This window comes from Caloenas nicobarica, chromosome 1, assembly GCF_036013445.1.
Source record: "Caloenas nicobarica isolate bCalNic1 chromosome 1, bCalNic1.hap1, whole genome shotgun sequence".
Classification (NCBI taxonomy): Eukaryota; Metazoa; Chordata; class Aves; order Columbiformes; family Columbidae; genus Caloenas; species Caloenas nicobarica.
In genome coordinates, this window is record NC_088245.1 from 171,854,435 (window position 1) to 171,876,388 (window position 21,954).

General features: G+C 41.3%; 1 protein-coding gene across 6 annotated transcripts in view; it reads left to right on the plus strand.

Annotated features, from left to right (window-relative positions):
* Positions 1-21,954, plus strand: part of KLF12 (KLF transcription factor 12) — a 261,886-nt gene that overhangs the window by 39,006 nt on the left and 200,926 nt on the right. For 2 of the 6 annotated variants that reach the window (XM_065630125.1, XM_065630116.1), the window contains exon 2: positions 3,757-3,798. The exons of the other annotated variants lie outside the window; for them this stretch is intronic. The gene's annotated coding sequence lies outside the window, so the exon portion shown is untranslated. The remainder of the gene's footprint in view (positions 1-3,756; positions 3,799-21,954) is intronic. 6 annotated transcript variants of the gene reach the window in all.

A 21,954-nucleotide genomic window follows, 5' to 3' on the forward strand; every position in this document is an offset into this window, starting at 1 on the left:
AGGGAGGTGGGGGTGCATTGAGGATTGGACCTCCTTTACCTTCCATGCCTGTGTCTGTCTAACCCCCAGCACCAGGGCTTTGGTGGAGCATCTCCTCTGGGCGAAGAAGCCTAGGTTTGCCCTCTTGTTGCTATAGCACAAGTCAAGCAAATTTGAGTGCAAAGAGGTGGTGATTTTCACTTGGATCAGGGGAGATGAGAAGTCAGCAGGGCTGGAGGATGGATCCATTTGAGAGACGAGGAGTGAGAAACAGGTGGTGGGGAGGGACGGGCAATGCCACTTGTCACGACGGTCTTGCACCCTGTCGTGTCTCTAGATGTCGTATATCGGGAAGAAAGAGGCTTGCAGGCCTTGTGTGCTGCTGCTCCAACCAAAGCAGGTGACAGCTTCATGTGAGAGCACCAGCCAGTGGTTTTCAGAAGTAGCAGACACCCATGAGAGGTTTTTCTTTCCTCCTAAGCAAAATTTTCAGGTTCCCTGATTAAACTTCTCTTTTTGCTGCTCCCACCTACCTTTCCAGAGCTTCCTGTTGCAGTATTTAGCTTCAAAAGGCATTTGGGGACTGTTTGGGTTTGGGCTCAGAGATCCAGAAATAAAAACAGGCTGATAGACCAGAAGAGGACTTGATTTTTGGAAGACCGAAGTGACTTCTCCCGCCTGCCCTGCATCTGAAGAGCCCGCGTAGGGGCAAGAAAGGTACAGTCCATTTGCCAAATCAAAGAGCAAGTGGTGGAAAGACAGACAGAAATACCAGTAAGGAAGGCTCTGGGATGTGACTGTAGTGATGCGAGAAAGCTTTCCAGCACAGATAACTGCATGAAATGAGATTTTTAGGGGGGGAAGAGATAGATCTTTGAGGGCTTTTTGCTGGTGATGGTGACTGTAGTGATGGCGAAAAGGAATTCAGTTCTGGACAGTTTCCTTTTTGCCTCTCCCTGTGCTTCAAAATCGGGCAGAACGCTGTAGTCTCTGTCTTTTCCAAACCAAATGCTGCTTCTCAGGCACAGCCCAAGCATGGAAAATCTGATGCTGAATGGCAGGAGCTTCCTTCTGCAAGTGACCGTGCGAGCATTGGTATGGCAATGTTTGTGTGACCCCACGGTTAATACTGTCTGATTTAACACCCTGTTGTGAATCATGTTTCCCACTTTTCTGTCTTCTGTTCTGAAGACAAGGAGATTAATATTACTTGGTGACCATGAATATCTGCTCTCTAAGCGTTTGTATCTGTAGTAGGGTAACCAATTAACAGTTGTGTTGTTTTAAAATTACCTACTTGCCTGAAAGATGAAAAGCTGCCTAAATGACCCCCTCAGGCAGTACTGGTGGTTGTTGTCAAACATGCTGTGGTTGTGTTTCCCTGTTTGGGGCTGGTTGCTGCTTCAACGTGGCAGGGTTTGCAGCACGAGATGCCTCCAACTTTTTTGTTGCTTCACAGATCACAAAGAGTGGGAATTTCAGACTCTTTTGGGAATGGCAAGAACATAGGACACCGGCAGAGCATTCGTTGTATAATGTGGAAACCAAAAAACCCCACCAAACCCAAAACCAAACAAAAAACCAAAAACCCCCACAAAGTTTAGAAGCTCTGAGCTATGCTTCCAGATACTTGGATTGTAATTGCTTTAACATACTAATGAAAAAATGGAGGGAACTGCTTTTATGGTGGGAGTTGCAATAAAAGTGGCGTGTTCATGACATTGTACCTTATAACCTTTAGAAAAGCGTTGGAAAAGCTGGATGTCCAAGAGTACATTACTTTTTCCTAACCTTTTAGAAAACTGAAGAAAATGCACATGGTGTGTGTTTATTTTCATACAGCAAGACATCTTCAATAAGATGAGCTTTATCTCCTCTTTTCTCCTCCTCCTCTTTGATTTTTTTCTCAGTTTATTGCTGCAGACCATCTATTTTCTTAATGATGCTCAGACTTTTCTAGATCTTGCTGCTCCATTCCTCTTTCCCGAGGGCATTCTCAAATCATCCTTGTTCTCATGACTAAGGATAAACAAACGTGCAGATGGATGTGGGGGACAAGAAGAAGAATGAAATAACCCCACATCCCCCAAACACTGCAGTGCACGTGTGGTTTTTCCCAGAAAGGATTTGAGAGAGACTAAGCTAGAGATGACAGATGTTAGTTATGTTTCTTTACATCCTTTTGGAAGGTGCTCAGATACTATGAAGCAAAGGACCTGAATTAATTCATTTTGTTTGAATATCCTCATACCTTTTACATTTTGCTTTCTTTATGGTTGGTGGACTTGGCATTGTTTTATAACTGTGTGATGTTTTGCTTGCCTGGGGCAAACAATTTAAATATAAGTCAGGTAAACCTTTTTGAGACTCACATATTTTTTTTTCTTGTCTAAGAATACGCATGCAATAAAAAAATAGTACCACAATGCTATAAGAGAGGCTCACACTGGTCTCTGAAGTTGTGAAACTCATTACAAAATAATCACCTAAAGTTTCTCTGCCAAAGATTTGGCTTCCTAGTGCCAAAGCATTTCCTGAATTTAGTTGGTAGCTAGTCTTTGTCAAGATAGTGACATTTGTTTTGATTTCGAAGCAGGTCACCTTTCATCTGGAAGAAGTCTGAAGCTGTGTTTTTGATGCAGGACAAGAAGCTGGAAGGCTAGTAGTGTGTTCTTCCTTCTGTGACAGTTTTTCTATAGGAAGCTACTGAATCACTTGGCTCTTCTGCACTTCACTGTGTGCTTTAGTCATTTGAAATGTTAATACTCTGAAAATTATTGCTTTGAAAATTGACTAAATCTGGAGATTGTCATGTGAAGGTGGTCTCATGCAGACTTCATATTTTTTATATATAAAAATATATAATATTATCTATAAACAATATATATCTTTAATGCCTTATATTTTAAAAAACTGTCTTAGCAGTGAAGGGTACTATCCAGAAGAGAAGGATTTTTGATTTTTAAAATTAAAAACCAATCTTATGAGAGCAGTTTATGACTTGCCCTTGGTATATTTTACATCTTGGCTTTTGAAATTCAACGTATGTTAGTTGCAGTTCTTATTCTCAGCGATTATTGAGGGACACAATACAAATTTTAGGCCAGGGAGGTGATGAATATGAGCTATTCAGGCAGGAACAAGTCTGAAGTCTTGTTTTTAAAGCTTCTTGTGGATTATAAGTAATTTTAGTCAGAACGTTACAAATGCTCTGTTTTGCTCTATGTTGGACAAAATAAAACAAGTTGAAGAGCACCTTCAGACCATCAAGGTATAAGTTTCTGTAGTTAAGTTCATAAATCAATAACAAGAAAAAGTTTGCATTTGACAATAAATATTTTAGGTAGGTTCTGTGTATTGCTCCATGTAAATTCCAGATACATAGTGGAGGAGGTGAATGGAAAATAGAAAAGAAAATGCTTTAAAGATAGATGAGGAATAAAAGGAATACAGGATGTTGTCCTTTCAAGTAAGATGACTTGATTGAGAAATCTGTAGGGAACCGGTGTATATCAGTGCTGCAGCCATAAAGCAAATACTGTTATTTAAGTATTAATCTTTTAAGAGGGAAAAGTATCTTACGTAGTGTAATCCAGTAATATTTGTAGTAGTATATGACGCTTGTGCTGGGCCACCTACCTGCCCCGAACTTTTCCTTTTGGGACAAGTCCTTTTACCAAGCACACCTGCAAGATTGCTGTGAGATTTGTGATCAGTTCTAGAAGCCTTTTTGACACCTGGAAGGTGACTTAATTTCCTTCTTTAATTTTCCCGCAGCCTACAAGCTGGATGTGTTGCCTTGTAGTGAATCCTGAACAGGTCATTACGGTTTTAGATGTGTTTTATAATTTGTGCATCTGTTGATTCTGTCACGATCACTTGGTCTCCTTTCTTTTGCCAGTCTTATAAATGAGCTGTAAAATTGTATAACTGTGGGCTTACGCCATAATTTGTGTGTTATTTATGCCTGTGGACCAAAGGGCCAGGGAAAGACGACAAAAACAGTCATGAAGGCCTTTAAATAATTTGACTTAAGTCAAACCCCGAACAGTTAATGCTCGAAGGATACTGGAATAGGAATGTATTATAGGTTTTCAAATGCATAAGCCTGCAACATGGCTAGTTACCTTAAAATTCAGTTGCCTGTTACATGCAGATTACAATTTTTTTTGTGCTACATGCGGGTTTTTTTTTTTCAGCGCAAAAGAGATTGATTGCTGAAGTGGATTAATGCCTTTCGCATCTGCAAGTCTTAGTTCAGATAAAAAGTGAAATAAGCCAAATGTGTTCAGAGCGGACATGTGTGCACATCACAAATAGTGCCGCACAGGCTGGCCTCGTTTGGGAATTAAAAGCTCCTTTTTTTCGTAGGAGGGATTCAGTGCTAAAATATTAGTATTTCACAAACAGTGCAGATTTAGCCTCTTTTTAAAAATTATTATTATTATTCAGATTAATCCCTGAATCATTGTTATTGGAAAACTTTCAGTCAAACTTAAAAAAAAAAATTAAAAAATAATTAAAAAATAATATTATGTTATAATTTTCAAGTTTTATAGCTGTGGGGTTTGAAGGACTGGAGTCATCTGGCATTTTTCCAGCTGGTCCAGCTGTCTTTGGAGGAACTGAGTAGGTTGGCAAAGCGTGGTGTGGGCTCCTTTGTTAAATCCGTCACCGAGGCAGCGAGAGAAACGGGCAGCAGCCGTGCTGAGGGCTTTATTGTGTGAGGACTTTCCACCTTTTCATCCTGACCTCCCAAAAGTTTCTCTTCTTCCAGGCTTTTCCCTTTTTTTGTGCCAGGTTTTCTGAGGGCATTCGGTATGGCAAACCCTGGGGTTGCTACGCAGCTGCTTTCTCAGGAGCTGCGGGGCAGCACGAGCTCCTGTCGCATCTTCCTCAGGTGTCGGTGCTGCTCTGAGATGGCCTTTTGCCAAAACGTGTGACACGGGCTTTGTCCTGAGGGCCTCGGGCTTACCCGAGGGGCCTCTGAGCATCCTTTGGGAAGGCAGGAGCAGCCTCCTCATCATAGCGTGGGAGAGAGAGGATTTCTGAGACTTGAAGACCACCGGTGAGTATGGGACAGGGGCTCCCAGGTGCTTATTTGATGTGGCTTAGTTGGAGGTATGGGTGAACAAAGACGAAGATTAAAGCAAGCAGTGAGCTGCAGGTGTGGACACTTCAGCAAACACAGGCGAGAAAAATCAATTTTTCACAAATGAAAGAGGAGGAAAAAAATCAATGGGGAAAGGACTGTTATTTTCAATTTAAAGCCAGAGGAGTTGGGGTTTGATCTCTGAGTTCATGCTTTCCTGTTCTCATTCACGTGTTGCGTGGCACTGTTATTGGAGAGCTCTGGACTGTGTCGTACAGAGATCATTAAATATAAATGGCTGAAAGAATGCGAAACGCTCCCCATCCGTATTTATTTATTTACTTGTCTTGTCTGCTTGCAGATACTTCTCCCTCTGTAGTTAACTCCTGTGGATGCTAGTTCCCTGTACGGGAGTATTGGAGCACATCGAGCTTTCGCGGTGAAGTCCACCAGCCTCTTCTTTGTGCATGTTTTGACAATATTTAAAGCACAGGAATCAGACTGTAGTTATTGATCTGTGTTTGTTTCTTTTCAACAGACTGTGATTCCATCTGGCTACCTGATGGTGAGAGTGCCCCACAAAAACATGACCAATATTTTAAGTAGGAATACAGGATTTGACTTTGCAGTACTATATCTGCATGGGGTCTGGTAAATACGATGTGAGGAGACCCAGGTGGGATACAGAGGAACCTTTTGTCGTGTCTTGGTGCAGCTTGCTGTATTGGCAAGGCAGAGTGCCAGTTTTTCTTGCTAAAAATGAAAACAAAAGAGCCTTTTTGGCTGATTCCTGTTGCTAATTCCATGTTGCCAAATACATGTCTACTAGTGTTAACTGTGTAAGAGCTGTGCTGCCTTGCAAATCTATTTGCGAGGAGACTAAGCCTGGTAGATAGTGGGCAAAACCATGTACAGATGCAAAGACTTTCCTTATTAAACCTCTGCAGAAGCGGAGAGCTCGCTTGCAACCAGGCACTTGCCAGGTCTTGGCTCTGTTGGCATCTCAGGAGAGCAAGCAGAAGCGATCGTCAGGAAGGTACTGCCAAGTTCATGAGTGATCTACAAACCCACATGTCTTTATCACTCTCTTCAATCTACAGTAACTACTTTTTTTTTCAGTGTATTAGCTTAATTGGATAGCTTCTCTGCTGTGTATGACTCCAGCTATGCCACTACAAAAAGTATGTTGGGAGATGCGCCCACACCTGCTAAAGGCTGAGAAGTTCTGTGAAGGTGGATGGGAGAAGTAACAGTCTGTCCTGACTTGGATCAGTCATTACACCTCTTCCCATGCACAGAGTCCTCATCATGGGCTTTGGGGTGCCAAAGATTGAGGACCAGGTGCCTGCGAGGTCAGGGCTGCAGTGGGGGATGTGTGGATGCTGCCGTGTGCTGAATCTGATCTTCAGCTCTGTTCATAGGTGCCAAATAACTCTCGGTTTCCACAAACTGAACAGCTGTCCCTTCTAAACATTGAGAGTTATGGTGACTTTTTGTTTTTGATTCTGATATTAGAAGGGCGTTGGGATTATGAATAGGTAGTGGTAAAAAATCACTGGGACAAAGTCAGAAGCAAGCAGTTTGATCTGTGGTTTAAAGGATACTTCATTGCAAGAAGCTTTTTTTTTTTTTAAAAAAAAAAAGCTTTTAAAATGAAAGCTGAGATAAGCAGTATCAGTGAAAGGACCTTAAAAAGGTTGCAGCAAGCAGTCATAAAGATAGGACGTGTATGGAAGTGATTGTAGATAATGTTTTACCTTGAACTGTCCATTTCTTTTTATATTCTTACAGTAAGGGCTTTTGATAATATTAAGTAGCTGAAAACCTATATTTCTTTTACCATCTCAACTTAAATATGTTCATGTTTCCACTGGAAATCCATATCTTCAGAGGCTGCTAATTCTCAGCTGTAAAAATGTATTCTGAGCAGAAACTTAGCAGAGAATATCTCAGCAAAAATAAGATCAAAGTCACTTCAGGTGTAAATTAGCTGCTGCCTGTAGAAGACCAGTTAACAGGACTGCAGAAGTTACACTTTACTGTAAAGAAGTCTGCTATATAACAGAAATGGCATATTAGCTGGAAAAGAAGGCTAATGGTCTGTATATGACTAGAGTTAAGGTGTTGCCCAGTAAGAGTGGTGGCTTTGAATTACCTGGGAGGGACCATTTTTGTGAAATAAGGTGTCACCTTTAGAAACTGTGCCGCAGTATTCCTAAATGGAGGTAGGAATGTGTGCTCCATTGGCTTTGCAACTGGGTCCAGGACGCATCTCTCTTTTACTGGACCTGCAAGCAAATGTTGGAGGTTTCATTGTAATTTTATTTTCTTTTTGCCCCTATAAACAAACACATAATTTTAATATATCTTTTGTACTACCTGCTGTAAGACACTGTGCAGATAAAGATTCAAACACGTTCACTCCTATGGAAGCAAAGTACTGAAGGTCAAGAGAGTGTGTCCTACCTCTTGTCTCTGTCTGGTCTTTGTTAAAGTGCCCATTGGCATCACATCTGACAGTTAAATAGCACTCATGGGTTAATTTAATTTTCTTTTGAAGCATGTCTGTGATGTAAAGATAAAGAGTATTGAGAAATAAAAATGCTCCTGTGGACTCTTTATCTCCTTTTTATGGAGAGTTCTCTTTATGTTTCACTCGCTGTTTCGGGAGTGCAATTACATTAAGAATTGATCCCACTGAAGTTTAATGAGAAAACGTATAGCTCTGTCAACGGCAGACGAATCTTGAGACTATTCCGGAATTACAGGAAAAATGAAATGATTACAAGGCCATGGAACTTGATCCTGCCAGCTCTTGCTGGTGAATTCCTGACATCTCTCTATTTGATACATCAGTCAAAAGTATAAGTGTTGTCTTATGCTATTTAAAAATTCTGTGTTACATTCTTGAATAACTGCATGAATTTAAAAATCTGGAAGGTGTTTCAGTTTTGCAGGAACAGTCAGCAGGTGGCATGTTGTCCCATTTGTCCACCAGATACAGTTTTGAGGAGGGAGCCTCAGCAAACACTGCACCTTGCTTTGCCAGTAGCAATGGTCTCCATATCTCCTTCTCCTTCCATTTATATTCCCCTCCGTATGCTGGCTTCAGTGCTGATTTGGCCTCTGGGCGAGCAGATCCAGTTCACTAATCTGGCTGAAAATTAATTATTGTTAAAAGTAAATTGTAGTTTATGCCCATTTGGTGACCTTAGTTCTCCAAAGGTTTGAGGCAAACATTAGAAACAGAGATGCTGAACCTCCCATGAACCAAGAGTCAATGAGGTGGATCTAGAGTGGGGAGGAAAGGGCTGGTGGCACCGCGCTTTTAGATGGGTTCGTCTGTTTTAGTTAACCACCAAGAAACGTGACCGTCTTCTCCTGGTAGAGTTGTTGTTGTGCTTTGCAGCTGAGGAAGCTGTGGCTGGGGTGCACAAAGGGTTTCCTCGGTGAAAAACATGAGTACAGTTGGGGACTGCTTGCACTGGGTCTGGATTAGTCCTTAGAAGGACATTGCATTCCTGGATGTGCTTTGATTTTTAACCTGATAAAAAGAAATAGAGTATTAAGCGTGAATTAAGGAATGCAAGAAGAAAAATAAATAATTAAACTTAATCTATAGTCATTTTTCTAAAGTACAGCTTTTATCTATTAGGTACATCTCAGTCTGTGTCACAATCTACAAACTGTTACTGCCACAATCACAACCTATTTCTGGGTAAACTGCATGACAGCAGTGATTTTTAATACGGGACGTGATGCTCGGAGACAGTGAGTAAACCTTTGCTGGGCTCTGAAACAACCCATGCTCCCCACTTAAATGGGTGTCCCAGGCACCTCGCACAGTCGAGTCACATACTTGTGTATGGAAAAAGTAAACACTAGGGTCTGTAGCAGCACTAATATATTATTGTGAAGGATTAGCTACAAATTTACGGTATTAAAGATTTGAGCTAGAGCGATGTGGTGGTTTTTCCTGCCTCAGGATATAGTTGTACAGTGTAGTCGTAATCAAAAGTGTCATAAATTTGTGGGTTTTTCCTCTTATTGTCAGTGAAAGCTAATATATAAAACTGTGCTTGCCATACTTCTCTTAATACTTTTATGACTTGCCAGTATAATAATTAACATAAATCTCTTGTGTTTCTCACTTCAAAATCCATGGAGGTGAAACAGGCTTTGTATTTTACCAACGGTGTAACAGTGAATCTGGCTTGTTAAGCCTTCTTAGGCAACACATATATATCCTCCCTCTTCCTCTCCCTCCCATGCAGAATGTGGGTTAAAAGTTAAAACATCTTAAGTCCTGTGGCTGTGTTTTGAGGAAGGGGATGTTTTGTGTTTGTGGTTGGGAGGTCGTGGGTTTGTTTGTTTGTTTGTGGTGGTTTTTTTGTTTGTTTGGGTTTTTTCTTTTTTTTGCCCCCCCCCGCCCCCCCTTTTTGCCCCCTCCCTTTTTTCTTTATTTCTTTTTTTTCATTTTTTTCAGTTTTTTTCATTATTTTCCCCTTTTCCTGTTTTTTTTTCCTCCCCGTGTTTTTTTTTTTTTTTCTCCCGTGTTTCTTTTTTTTTGCCCTGTGTTTCCCCCACCCCCCGCCCCGTGTGGTGTTTTTTTTCCCGTTTTTGTCGTGTGGTGTTTTCCCCTCTCCCCCCCCAGCCCCGTTTTTGTTGTGTTGTTTTTTTTTTTTTCCCCCGTGTTTTCCGTGTTTGTTTTTTTTCCCGTTTGGTTTTTCCCGTTTGTTTTTTTCCATTTTTTTCCTCTTTTCCCTTTTACCCTTTTTCTTTTTTCTTTTTTTCTTCTTTTTTAATTTTTTTCCCTCCAGAGCTGTTCATTCTCTTTAGCATGTGACTTTTTAATTTAAAAAACAATACAGTTACAGTGCAAGGATGGTTATGGGACAGAGAGCTAGATATTTGGTGTGAACCGTTGTGGTTGTGGTGTGATTTTTTTTTTTTTTTTTTTTTGTGTGCGTGTGTGGCTTTTTTTATCCTGTGAGTACCCCTGCCAGTTGCTCGGCTGTTGCTTGCTTTCCCAAAAACGTTGAATGCCGAGTGTCCTTGGTGTGATACAACACAGGGAGGAAGGTATGGGCGCTCACCCTTGGGCTTTTGCTGTGGGCACCTGGTGTAGCTCATGAGTTATGCTGGTGGCTCCCTCCACATATTTTCCAAGGGTAGATATGTCCTACAGCCTGAAATCAAGCATGACCTTCATGATTTGTGGTTCAAATGCAGGCAGAATTTTCCACGTCTGCTTTGTGTTCCTTCCCTCTGCTTTTCTGTGAAATCAGTTGCACCATTGTGAAAAAATTATTACAGATGTTGCTGAAAACCAGTTTTTAGTGTGGCATTAAGTATTTTGGAATTGAGACACAACCTGGACACTGTTATTTTTCTAGAAAAGAGAAACAATATAATCTGAGGTTGTAGCAGTTTCGAAGCGAAAAGGCAACCGAATGTGTCCTCTTAAGTCCTCGATACTGAGTGCAGTCTAACTTTAGCATTGAAGTATAATAATAATTGTGGATTCCATATGCAATTCTGCTGATGCAGTCTGTGGAGTCCTGGGTGATTAATATCACGTATGCGTTCTGGTGCTTTGTTCACAGATGATACGAAACTACAGAAATCTGTTCCTCCTTCTGTTTCATCATGTGATTCACTTTCTTAGTTTGCACATAAAAATCTGAAACTTGACATTTCCTTTTGGGAGATATTTTATATCTCAGATGGATTGCAACGTGCTTACATAAACATACCATGTGTGCATAGAAAAAGAACTCCTACAACAAAAAACAACTGAAAACTCAACAACTGGTGGAATTATTATTACTTTGTATTTCACTTTTTGGAAGTTTATGAAGTTTTTCTCAGACCAGTTGATCCAAGCTACTGAAATCCCCTAGTTGTAGTCTAATAGTATGTACTAGTGGTGGCACCTGATTTGGCACTCAAGCAATGCGGGTCTTTCTGTTCAACCGAAAGCATATTGTCACTTCTCTGGTGTCTGTGTAAGCTGTGGCTCTAGCTCTTGTTACACTAGTGGGTATCACATTGAAAGAATAGGAACTGTGTTTTTAAAATAGTTTGTATTATGGGAAAGCTGGAATGTCCCTGAACAGTGAGCATTAACTATATGAACTATATTTTTGTGGTATAGTGCTTAAATATGAAGCTGCTGGGTTTTTTATATCTTCAGAATGCCATGAACCAATGGGAGGTTTCAAGATGTGTTAATTAATACACAGAAATACACAATATATATTTCTACCTACATATACCATGTATGCATGTTCATGATTAGGAGTTATAAAGAAAAGTTGCATTTATTTTTGAACAGCTTGAAAGGAAAATAGGGTTTGGTGTTTTTTTTTCTTTCCAGTTGTAAGAATGCTACAACTTATGTGAAGCTCCCTAGTTCAGATTTTTTTCCCTGAATTCTGGTTCTTAAAAACTTATGTCACTGGAGTGGGATCTTCCTATAGTCTCAAAAAACTCTATTTCTCAAGTCTTAATGGCTGGAGAAACCAAATGTACACAGGAGAAGACTCAGAATGGTAGGCTGACGTAGGGTGGAGGGGATCTCTGGAGATCATTCATTTGGTCCAGTTCCTGCTTAAACCAGGGCTAAATTTAAAGTCGATTCCAACTTCAAAGTTCGGTTGAGGTTGCTCCGACCCTTGTGTGATCAAGTTTTGAACATCTCCAAGGACGGAGATTCTGTGACCTTTCCAAGTGCTCTGTTGCAGTGTTTGATCTTCATCATAAAAAACTTTTGCTTTTCTGATTTCCTTAATCGGAATTTCACTTGCTGCAGTTGTGTTGTTTGCCTCCTGCCCTGTTTCTGCACACCCCTGAGAGGAGTTGGGCTCTGTTGTCTTTGTGTCGTATTTGGTGGTTGCAGGCAGCAGTAAGTTCTACCCCCGAAGCCTTCTCTTCTCCAGGCTGAACAGCCCCAGCACCCACAGCCTGTCCACAAGCACCGTGTGCTCCAGCCCCTGAGTGGCTTGGTGGCCTGTCCTGGAGTCCGTCTGATGTGTTCATGTCTGTCCTATACTGGGGAGTCCAGCACTGGACTTAGCACTGCAGATGTCTCACCAGTGCTGAGCAGAGAGGAAGGACCCTCCGTTCCAGAAGGACAGGGAACTGCAGGAGAGAGTCCAGCGCAGGGCAACAAAGATGATTAAGGGAGTGGAGCATCTCCCTTATGAGGAAAGGCTGAGGGAGCTGGGTCTCTTTAGCTTGGAGAAGAGGAGACTGTGGAGTGACCTCATTAATGTTTATAAATATGTAAGGGGTGAGTGTCACGAGGATGGAGCCAGGCTCTTCTCGGTGACAACGAATTATAGGACAAAGGGCAATGGGTGCAAACTGGAACACAAGAGGTTCCACTTAAATTTGAGAAGAAACTTCTTCACAGTGAGGGTGATGGAGCACTGGAACAGGCTGCCCAGCGAGGTCATGGATTCTCCTTCTCTGGAGACATTCAAAACCCGCCTGGACGCCTTCCTGTGTAACCTCATCTGGGTGTTCCTGCTCTGGCAGGGGGATTGGACTAGATGATCTTTTGAGGTCCTTCCAATCCCTGACATTGTGTGATTCTGTGACTGACCACCTCCTTCAGCCTGCTGGTGATCCTCTTTCCTATCATAGGCCAGGATGCTCTTGGACTTCTTTGCCATGAGGGACCTTTTCTAGCTCATGGTCAACTTTTCGTCCACCGGGACCCTAGCTCTTTCTCTGCTTTCCAGCTGGTCGGCTCCCAGCATGTACTGGCACATGGAGTTATTCCTCCCCAAGTGCGGGACCTGCTGTTTGCCTTTGTTGAATTTCATTATGTTCCTGCCGAACCATTTCTCCAACTTGCTGAGATCCCTCTGAATTGCAGCACTGCCCTTGAGTGCACTTGCTGCTTCCCCAAATTTTCTTACTTGCAAACCTGAGGAAGGTGTGCTCTGTCCCACCATACCGGTTTAATGAAACTATAGTATTGTATTGACACCTAGAAATTGGCTACTAGTAGGACTTTGAGTAGATGGTGAATATATTTTGAGGCCAGTGGTCCAGCTGGTTTTCCACCTACTTTGTAGTCCAAAAATTGGAGGTGAAGGACAATTTATCTGGTGTACATAATACATCATAGGGGTTTCATAGTAGTGATATTTCTCTCTTGTAAATCTTCCAGATTATTTTTTCAGCTATAGCCAGAAGAATGATTTCATTCTGGCACCCTCTGATTCCCTTGGTCTTAAGGGTTTTACTTCAATCACTCTGTTTCGGTCAACCATCTGCAAGGTGTTCCTTCAGCTCGTATTTTCATAACTCCCCACAGACCTCCTTCCTCTGTATTTCACATACAGAATATCTGCACGTGGGGTAGTTATGAGGCGATCCTTGCTTTCGAAGGTTGTGGTATTTTGCTTCCTTTTACTGATGCTTTGTCCTGTCCTCCTCTTGTTCAACCATATGCTGAAACTTCTTTTTTGCCATTATCTGCTCTTCACTTTACTCTAGATAGTAATTTTAACCCTTTCTCTTCTAGACCTCGCATCTCCCATCTTATTTTCCTGCTTTTCTTTCTAAATACAAATTAATATGAAAATTTCTGTCTTTGTCATACTGTTTCCTTGCACCTCTCCCCAGTGCACCGGTTGTGACTTTGGTGGTGGGGGCTTCCTGTTGGCGTGTGAAAGAAAACCCGACGCCCGAGCTCATTCACACAGGAAGGAATCGCTAAAAACAGCAAAGCCGGGGCACTGGAGCGTGTGTGAGCAAGTGAAAATTCACAGATACACCTGTTTTAAAGCCAATAGAAGGGCACGGTCTCAAAATAGTAGTCAATTGCTGGACTCATCCACTATTTCCCTGGAAAGAATATAGTTAAAAAAATATGGGACTTACACAGAGAAATTAAGAGAGCAAAGTGAATGTAAAGGATAGTTTTCCATTTGCTGTGTTTTACAGAGTCATTTAGTCTTTTTAAAAAGACATACAATGTATAACCCTAGATTTACAGTCTAGGGCTTGATGATTTCAGTAAGCTAGATGGTCTTCACTATCATTAATACTCCTCCTTTTACATTTCTGAGAAGCAGAGAAAATGCAAATTTAGTAGGGTGAGTTGCAGTAAACGTATTCATTTCCGTTCTCTACTTTTCAGTCTTTTTCAGTCTTGAGCCTTTTTTCTTCTGGTTCCCTTCCTGCTATTTCATTTGCGTTCCCGTTAGTCTGCCCTTGTCTTTCACAAGTGAATATTGATGTTTGTTACTGCTTATAACAGCATTGTTTTCCTATGTGACTGTAGCATATAAAGGAAGATAATTATAAGTTACCAAATTGCTCCATATAGATGAATGCTTATGATAATGGTTTTATGAATATATTTTTAAATATCTTTTTCAGACAGTGCATCTCCATGGCACAGTACAGGAGTGAAGCATTCTGTCTGACCGTTATCACTTAGTGTGTATATAATAACCAGTATACTTATAGCTAAAATGATACTAACATTGTATAATCATATCCTTATATATGTATGTGTGTATATATATATATATATATATATATATATATATATATATATATATATATATATATATATATATATATATATATATAAAGTAGTTTGCAAGGGGTTTTGTATGCAATAGAAAAAAACCCTGCTATTATCTATGGTGATTCCCTGGGTGTAACTAATCGGATGTAACCATATCCCAAGAGATCAGAGGTATTTAGAAGTGTCTGTATGAAGTACTAATACCTTTTCTATGTGGTTGCCTTGAGGGTGTCTACATTTCCATGTGTCCTTTTACTGTACTAAAAGATGGGTTTTTTTAGTGATGAGAATAGAGCTGTTTTGAGTGCGTTCCCTCCTGTTCTTTATTAACATATAGTCTGTTTGACGAGACAGATTTACACTTCATCTTTACATACCTTGAGCTGAGATGCATTGAAATAAAAAATAAAATGCGTGGACCAAATACTAACTTCTGTATTTCACTGGGGATCACAACCAATTAGATCATCAGCTCCAGGGACCTTTGTAATGACCTAGATGTGCCAGCATTACCGAGTTCAGTGGTATCTGGAAACTTCATCTGACTAGGGTTAGCAACAGCCTTGCGTCTTTCAGAAAATAATTTTTTACCCAGGGTAACACGGACTTCTGCACGAAGGAGCTGCCTTTTGCCACTCCTGTTCTTGCTTTCGTGGGCACAGATCATAAAGCTTGTGTACAAAATGAGTTTTTAAGAAATGGAGGACTTATTGCTATTGTGTAGGTACTTTTTTTTGGCCATTTAAAAGACTAATATATTATTTCATATCATACCGAGGAATGAAAATGTATTTTTCTTAACGTTCCCTCTTATTCTTGACAGCTGAAACTTTGTGATAATAATACATATTGCTTTTATTCTTTAAAACATTTTGCAGATATCATCGGTGGTAGTTGATCTGCAACACATCCTTAAAAGGCATAGAATTTATTGGAGTTAGTCATGTTTTGTGGGAGGTTTAATCCTAATTTTCTACTGAAAAGTGTTTACTTTATGGATGTCTATAGGAAAAACTGAAGTAAATATCAGAGCTCATGGCAAACTTCCAGCCTTCATACTGGCTATTTTTGTTTTATTTGTGGTGCTGGTGGTAAGTTAAAGCAGATGTTTTGTCTTCAGAGTGAATCAGGATGAATCTTGGTGCTACACGCAGTTCTTCTTTGCAGGTCTAGTGATTCTGTTCTTAAAGCTTGTCTCTAATGGATATAATGAAGACGTAATGATTTTTGAGGTAATCACAGTGGTGTGAATAGCTGGGAAGACTCTAGATGAACTCTTGGTTTCCTCTCTCCTGGTTTCTACAATTTATGTGAATTCTCTGTTGATGGCTCTTCACGTGGCAACAGAGAAAATGAAGCTGTGAAAGCAGGGGAGGGCCAGGCAGTGAGAATCTGAACCGGCACACCTCTAGCAGGAGTGAAGGAGAAGCACTGATGCCATCCTAGCTACACCACCTTCTCCTCACTAAATCCTTTGAGTTTGGGAACAGCTTAGAAGATGCCATGGTCTGCTGGACCTCACTTCCAGGGTGGTTGTAGCATTAGTTCAGGCTAATGATTGTTGCCTGCTTGAAGCTTATCTTGGTTCAATGTAGTGTAAATGCTTCTCCTGTAGAGGAGATATTTTGTCTTGGTCTATCTTGGAGGGCAGGAGGGGAGAGGCAAGAGGGGAGGATGATGTGAGCAGGAAGCTGAGTCCTGAAGAAGCAGCATGGCAGTGGTCTCCTGCTGAGGTCCATAGCAAGCCTTCTCCAGCGCAGGGCCCTATCTTGCTTTCCAAGGACTACAGGAGACTTTTATGATCTCCTGTATGGAGGTTTGTGTTGCTCTGTCCTTCTTACCACCTACCACTCCAACTCCATAACAGAACTTAAGACAACTAATTCTTATCTCAACTTATTCATTGCCTTTCTCAAGAGGAGAGGAGAGCATGTTATGACTGTTATGTCTTTTATCTTGAAGATTTAAAGGGCGGCTACAAAGACGACGAAGACTCTCTTTTTACAAGGAAAAGTCGCATGGAAAAGATGAGGGGTAGTGGGTACAAGTTACTCCTGGGGAGATCCCGATTGGACACAAAAGGGAAATTGTTCATGAAGAGAACAATCAGCCATTGGAATAATCTCCCCAGGGAAGTGGTGGATTCCCCAACATTGGACACTTTTAAGATTTGGCTGGACAGGGTGCTGGGCCATCTTGTCTAGACCATGCTTTTGGTTGGACCAGATGATCGCTGAGGTCCCTTCTAACCTGGTGTTCTATGATTCTCCTATGATTCTCCTTTTCTGAAGCCAGAAACGTCACTTCTCTGAGAGCGCTGGGGACAAAGCTGGCACTGCTGTTGCCATCACTGGCGCAAGAGCAGCTTCTGTGAAACTTGTACATTCCTGATACAGCCTAGAGATGTTTATGTGTTTTGAATGCATTTACAGGATAGTAACAACATGTTTGTGAGTGTCATTCCTGGATATTAGTATAAACATGCTTCTGTATTTAGATAACAGCACTCCTTCTCAACTCATTCATTGTCATGTTTCCTTATGGACTCTTTTCAAACCCTGATAAGGAAGACAACATGGAAAAAAACCCTGACATTATTTCTTTCAGTATGTGTTAAAAGGCATGTACTTTGTATTTGCAGGTTAAGCTGTTTCCAGTTAAGCTTGTGGCTTTTTAGTGAATTTGCTTGTTAGGAAGCCAGACCTCACTGCTTTTTCATTTTGAAATAGTGCTGGCTTGTTCTAATCCTTCTCCACATGTCAAAGCCCTTTAAACCGCTGGCTCCGGTCCATGAGATTTTTCCATACAAGAGGATGACTTACCATATTTGATACCCTGAAGATTAGGGTCCTATCGAGATTTCCTGACTGCTTGACACTTGTACAGTAGTATGTCTGCTGTGAGCAACGGGACATGAAAGTGGACGGGCAGATGAATCACTGGACCAATCTTGCGTTATTGTCACTCGGTCAGTTGAGAAGGGAAAGAGAGATGAGAAAAGTGGGCATCCTCCGTATGTTAGATTGCAAAATGCAGCTGGAAAAGCAAAATAATCTGGCCGTGATACATCAGCAGGACTAAGAATAGAAGTGATGCAACTGGTGAAAATGGCCCTTCAATGCAAGAAACCTTCCCCTGCTTGCCCTCCCCAGCCGTAAGCCTTCAGTTGGGTACCAAGACCTAATGGGCCATGGAGGGGTGATGACAGGCCTGTGCAATATAGCCCTGGTGGGAGCAGGTTGGATTTTAACCCTTCAATATGCTTTTATTTTTTTTTTAAACTAACCATTGAAGGATCTAGAAGAGCCTGACCCAGTACTTAGACATCATTCTCGCTTCCGTATTTTTTTTTCTAGGATTAACCTCAAGACTGTAACACTTTTGCCTCTTTTTTTTTTTAAACTGTAAATGTACACTTCTGGAGGTTTTATTTTCAGTGGTTTACTTATTATTGTCTGTAAGACTTGGCCTATGTAACCAAAATTTGATACTTATTTTTATTGACTTATTATACTTTCTCCTGTGTATATTATAATTGGTTTGATTTCCTCTTTTCCCTCAAGAGACTGACATTTGTTTTGTTTTCTAATCCTTAATTCATTGTCTTATAAAAATCGGCAAGCTATAACCTGCTTCATATTATAAGACCAAATTACAGTTAATTAAAAATAGATATTTATAATGGGCATTTTAACAGAATCTTAATTGTGATAACTCAACAGGGTGCAGCTCTGCAGGAGCTATCATTAGGATGATGACATTTGCCACTTGCGGGAGCATTGTTTGCAGTATTCCTTACGTTGATTACAAAGACTATTGCAGCTACCTCTGCTTTTAATAAAACCGTTCTCAGAACAACTTAATATTGCAACATACAGCGATATTAGCTGCTCGCCTCTGGACTGCTGTCAGTACTTGGTGTGTGATGGTGTTGTTAACTGGCGTTTGCTCCTGTAGTGATGCTTTTATAATTGGTTTGTCTTTGGTGACAAAACCTTTTCAACAGAAAAGCATCATGTGAGATAGGTTCTGTTTCGGTGGCGTCTTGGAGTAGGTAGCCCCAGCCACTGGTACTGCTAGCTGTGAATTCAGAATACTGAAGGCTCAAAATATGGAGAACAGAGAATCACAGAATCATGAGAGTATTTGTATCTAGTCTATAAGTACCTGAAAGGAAGTTGTAGCATGGAGGGTGTGGGTCTCTTCTCCCAAGTAGCAAGTGATAGGACAAGAGGAAATGGCCTCAAGTTGTGCCAGGGGAGGTTTAGATTGGATATTAAGAAAAAATTCTTCACAGAAAGGGCTGTCAGACATTGGAACAGGCTGCCCAGGGAAGCGGTGGAGTCACCATCCCTGGAGGTGTTTAAAAGGCGTTTAGATGAGGTTTCTTAGGGACATGGATTAGTGCTGGAGGTAGGTTAGGTTATGGTTGGACTCAATGATCCTGAGGGTCTCTTCTAACCAGAATGATTCTATGAATAATAAGGGCAACAACTTAGGATATAGAAGAAATAATTATATTTTATATTTTTAAAAAACCCCTTTGAAATGTTTCATAGGTAGTGGTGGATTGCAGAGCAGGATGGAGTCAGAATTCATCTTTTTAATGGGAAATAAGGCCAGTCTCAGTGAAACTGAGAGAGTTGTTGATGGAACAGTACTGGTGGATGAGCTAAGGAAAGAGGATGAAGCGAGAGCTGTGGTAAGAGGAGTGATGAGGTAGGTGGGCCAAGTCACCGAGGAGCATTGGGTTCATGAGCCCTTCATCGCCTTATTTCAGGTTACAATTTTAAACTCTTTTGAAACAGCTGAATGTAAGGCAGTGCAGCTTGAGACTGCTTGCTCCATGGGGTGAGAACAGAGTGGTCTGGTTAACAACCCGGCACCCCTGAAGTTTGCAGCTGGAGGTGCCGGTTGCAGCACCAATGCTTGGGTGCACACCAGGGACGACGATGTTACGATGCTGACTCTCCTACCAGAAGCCCACCTTGACAGCAAAGGAGATGGAAAGGGACATCCAGCCATGGAGGGGAGGGATTTCCCTGCCTGGGTCAGGTGTCAGTGGGAGCAGGGTCTGGCGCTGGCTGTGTCTCAAAGGTGACCATGGGGATGGTGAACCAGAGCGAGGTGGGAGGACACTTGAGACCTGGACAAGTGCAACGTTTCCGTGTTGGGTAATACGGAGAGAAGAAGCAGTGTAACCGAAGTTGGGAGAAAGGGGTGGGGAAACTCTGTGACACTGATGGTAGATGAGGGGCAACTGCTTGAAGTCGGTATTATTTTAACAGCAAGAGCTGTGCTCACGCTCTCTTATCAGATTACAGGAATATTTTTCAATAGTTAATGTAATTTAGGACCTTCCTCATAATTTCAAAATACCAGGTAGGTGTATTCCTGGCTTTAAACAGAGAATGGGTGTAGCCCCAGGTGCCTCTTCAGCTAAGGCATTTCTGCTGCTGCCAGTTGGCTTAACTGCTTTGTTAAGCAGTTTAAGTCATGTACTATGTCAGATGTTACCTGCAAATCAAAAGCGTAATCAAGGGAATAGATAGGAAAAAAAAAAAAATTAAAAAAGCTTTGATTGTCGAGGAGTTGCTGAATGTGATCCTCAGGGAAGTAGTGAGTGTAGTTGTTCATGTCATTCATGTTCTTCTGAGTCAGGGTGGTTTGTAGGGATTACAGATGGTGGTGGCTGGCCAGGAATCTTTTCAGGTGTCTTGGGTAGAAGTCTTTGATCCTTGCCAGAGGCATACTTCAGTCAAAACAGCGTCCATACTGCCACATCTATGTCGTTTTTCTGTTACACCTAGAATATTTGCAAAAAAAATTTCGTTCTCCTCAGTGGTAATCTCCTCCGGTACTTTTGTCTTCTGTTGTTATTAAATTGTTTATTAATGCTGTCTGTTAGTTCATTCGTTGCACTCTTCTCCCTGAAAGACAGGTACATACGATCAGCCGACTCGTAATGGGAATGGCAGGAATATGAATTGGGTTTGATTGGTTTCTCTGAGGTGACAGGGAGTATGGGACTAGCCAGCCTGGCCAAGCCTCAGGGGCTCCAGGGTGAAAATCTTTGGTCTTTAAAATGGTGTTTTCCTCCATGCAATACAGGTGGTTTTTCTTTGGAACATTTTCCTCTCAATTTTAATAAACCAAGCAATGCGACTTCCGTGCCATCCTTCCGTGCCATCCTTTTATTTTAATGGTGATATCTGTGTAATTGATGGGCAGTGTACTTGTATTAACTTCTGTGTATCACCTTGGTATGCATGGAGCTTAGTGTGGGTGGTTTTACCAATTCCTGCTTGACAGTAGTATTTAACCATCTCAGGTTACTTCTTTTTCCTCCAAGCTCTTTTAAAAATGGGTTGCCTTTCCAAGTCTGCCTAGCTCTGTTGAAAATGACAGCTTTAAAAGTCTTAAAAATCAAGAGATTTTGATCAGGAAAACAAAGCAATCCCCAAGACTTGTTTTAAAAGACCGAAGCTCTTAAAACTTGTAGTACCGTTCACTTTGCAGGCAAGTAAGTACCATTTAATTTAAAATACTTTTGGTATTCTGAATAAATAGTTAAATAAAAAATAAAATAATAAATAGTTTAAATAAAAAATTACTAGAGTGACCACAGTGACTGTGACTCAGACCCTTGTGCTGCTTCTTCCTCTCCTTTAACTACAGAGCCATGAAGGATGGTGAGCACAGGTGCGAGTGTCCATAGGTTGGTGAGATGAACCCGCCAACTGGCAAGAACTTCCTCCACCAAAGTTATTCTTCAGGTTGTAGTTTCTGAGCTGTGAATGTGACTAGTCACTGAGCCACAGTTGAGGGGTTTGTTGGTGTTGGTCTGCAGAATGAAATGGCACTGGCTTACTGCGTGCAGATGGCGAGTCCTGCAGGCTGCTACCTTGACCTCAGTAGGGGACTGGAAAGTACAAATTACCTTTGGAAATCAGGTTTTTGCGCTTAAATATGTAGACAGAGTTGCAGGTGAATTCCTCCTTGGACTACTGAATGAAACAGTACATTGAATTGCTCTCGAGCTCCCCTCTACCTAAAAAAAGTCTAAGTGATGGGGGAACTACCAGGTAGGAAAGAAGCAGATATATTTCTGTGTAAGTAAGAACGGGAAAATAACCAGAGCAGCCGTGTCTCCTGTCAAAAATATGAGGGCTATTAGAACAAGGAGAGAGACGACGAGGGCTAGAGAGGCTCATGGAACATGACCAGGTATGTATCAGGTAGATCTCCGAACATATGCACCTTTTTCTAAGGTTAATCATGGCTTGTGCTGAGCTTTACAGTGTGGGGGGAAGTTTGAAATTTTGGGAAT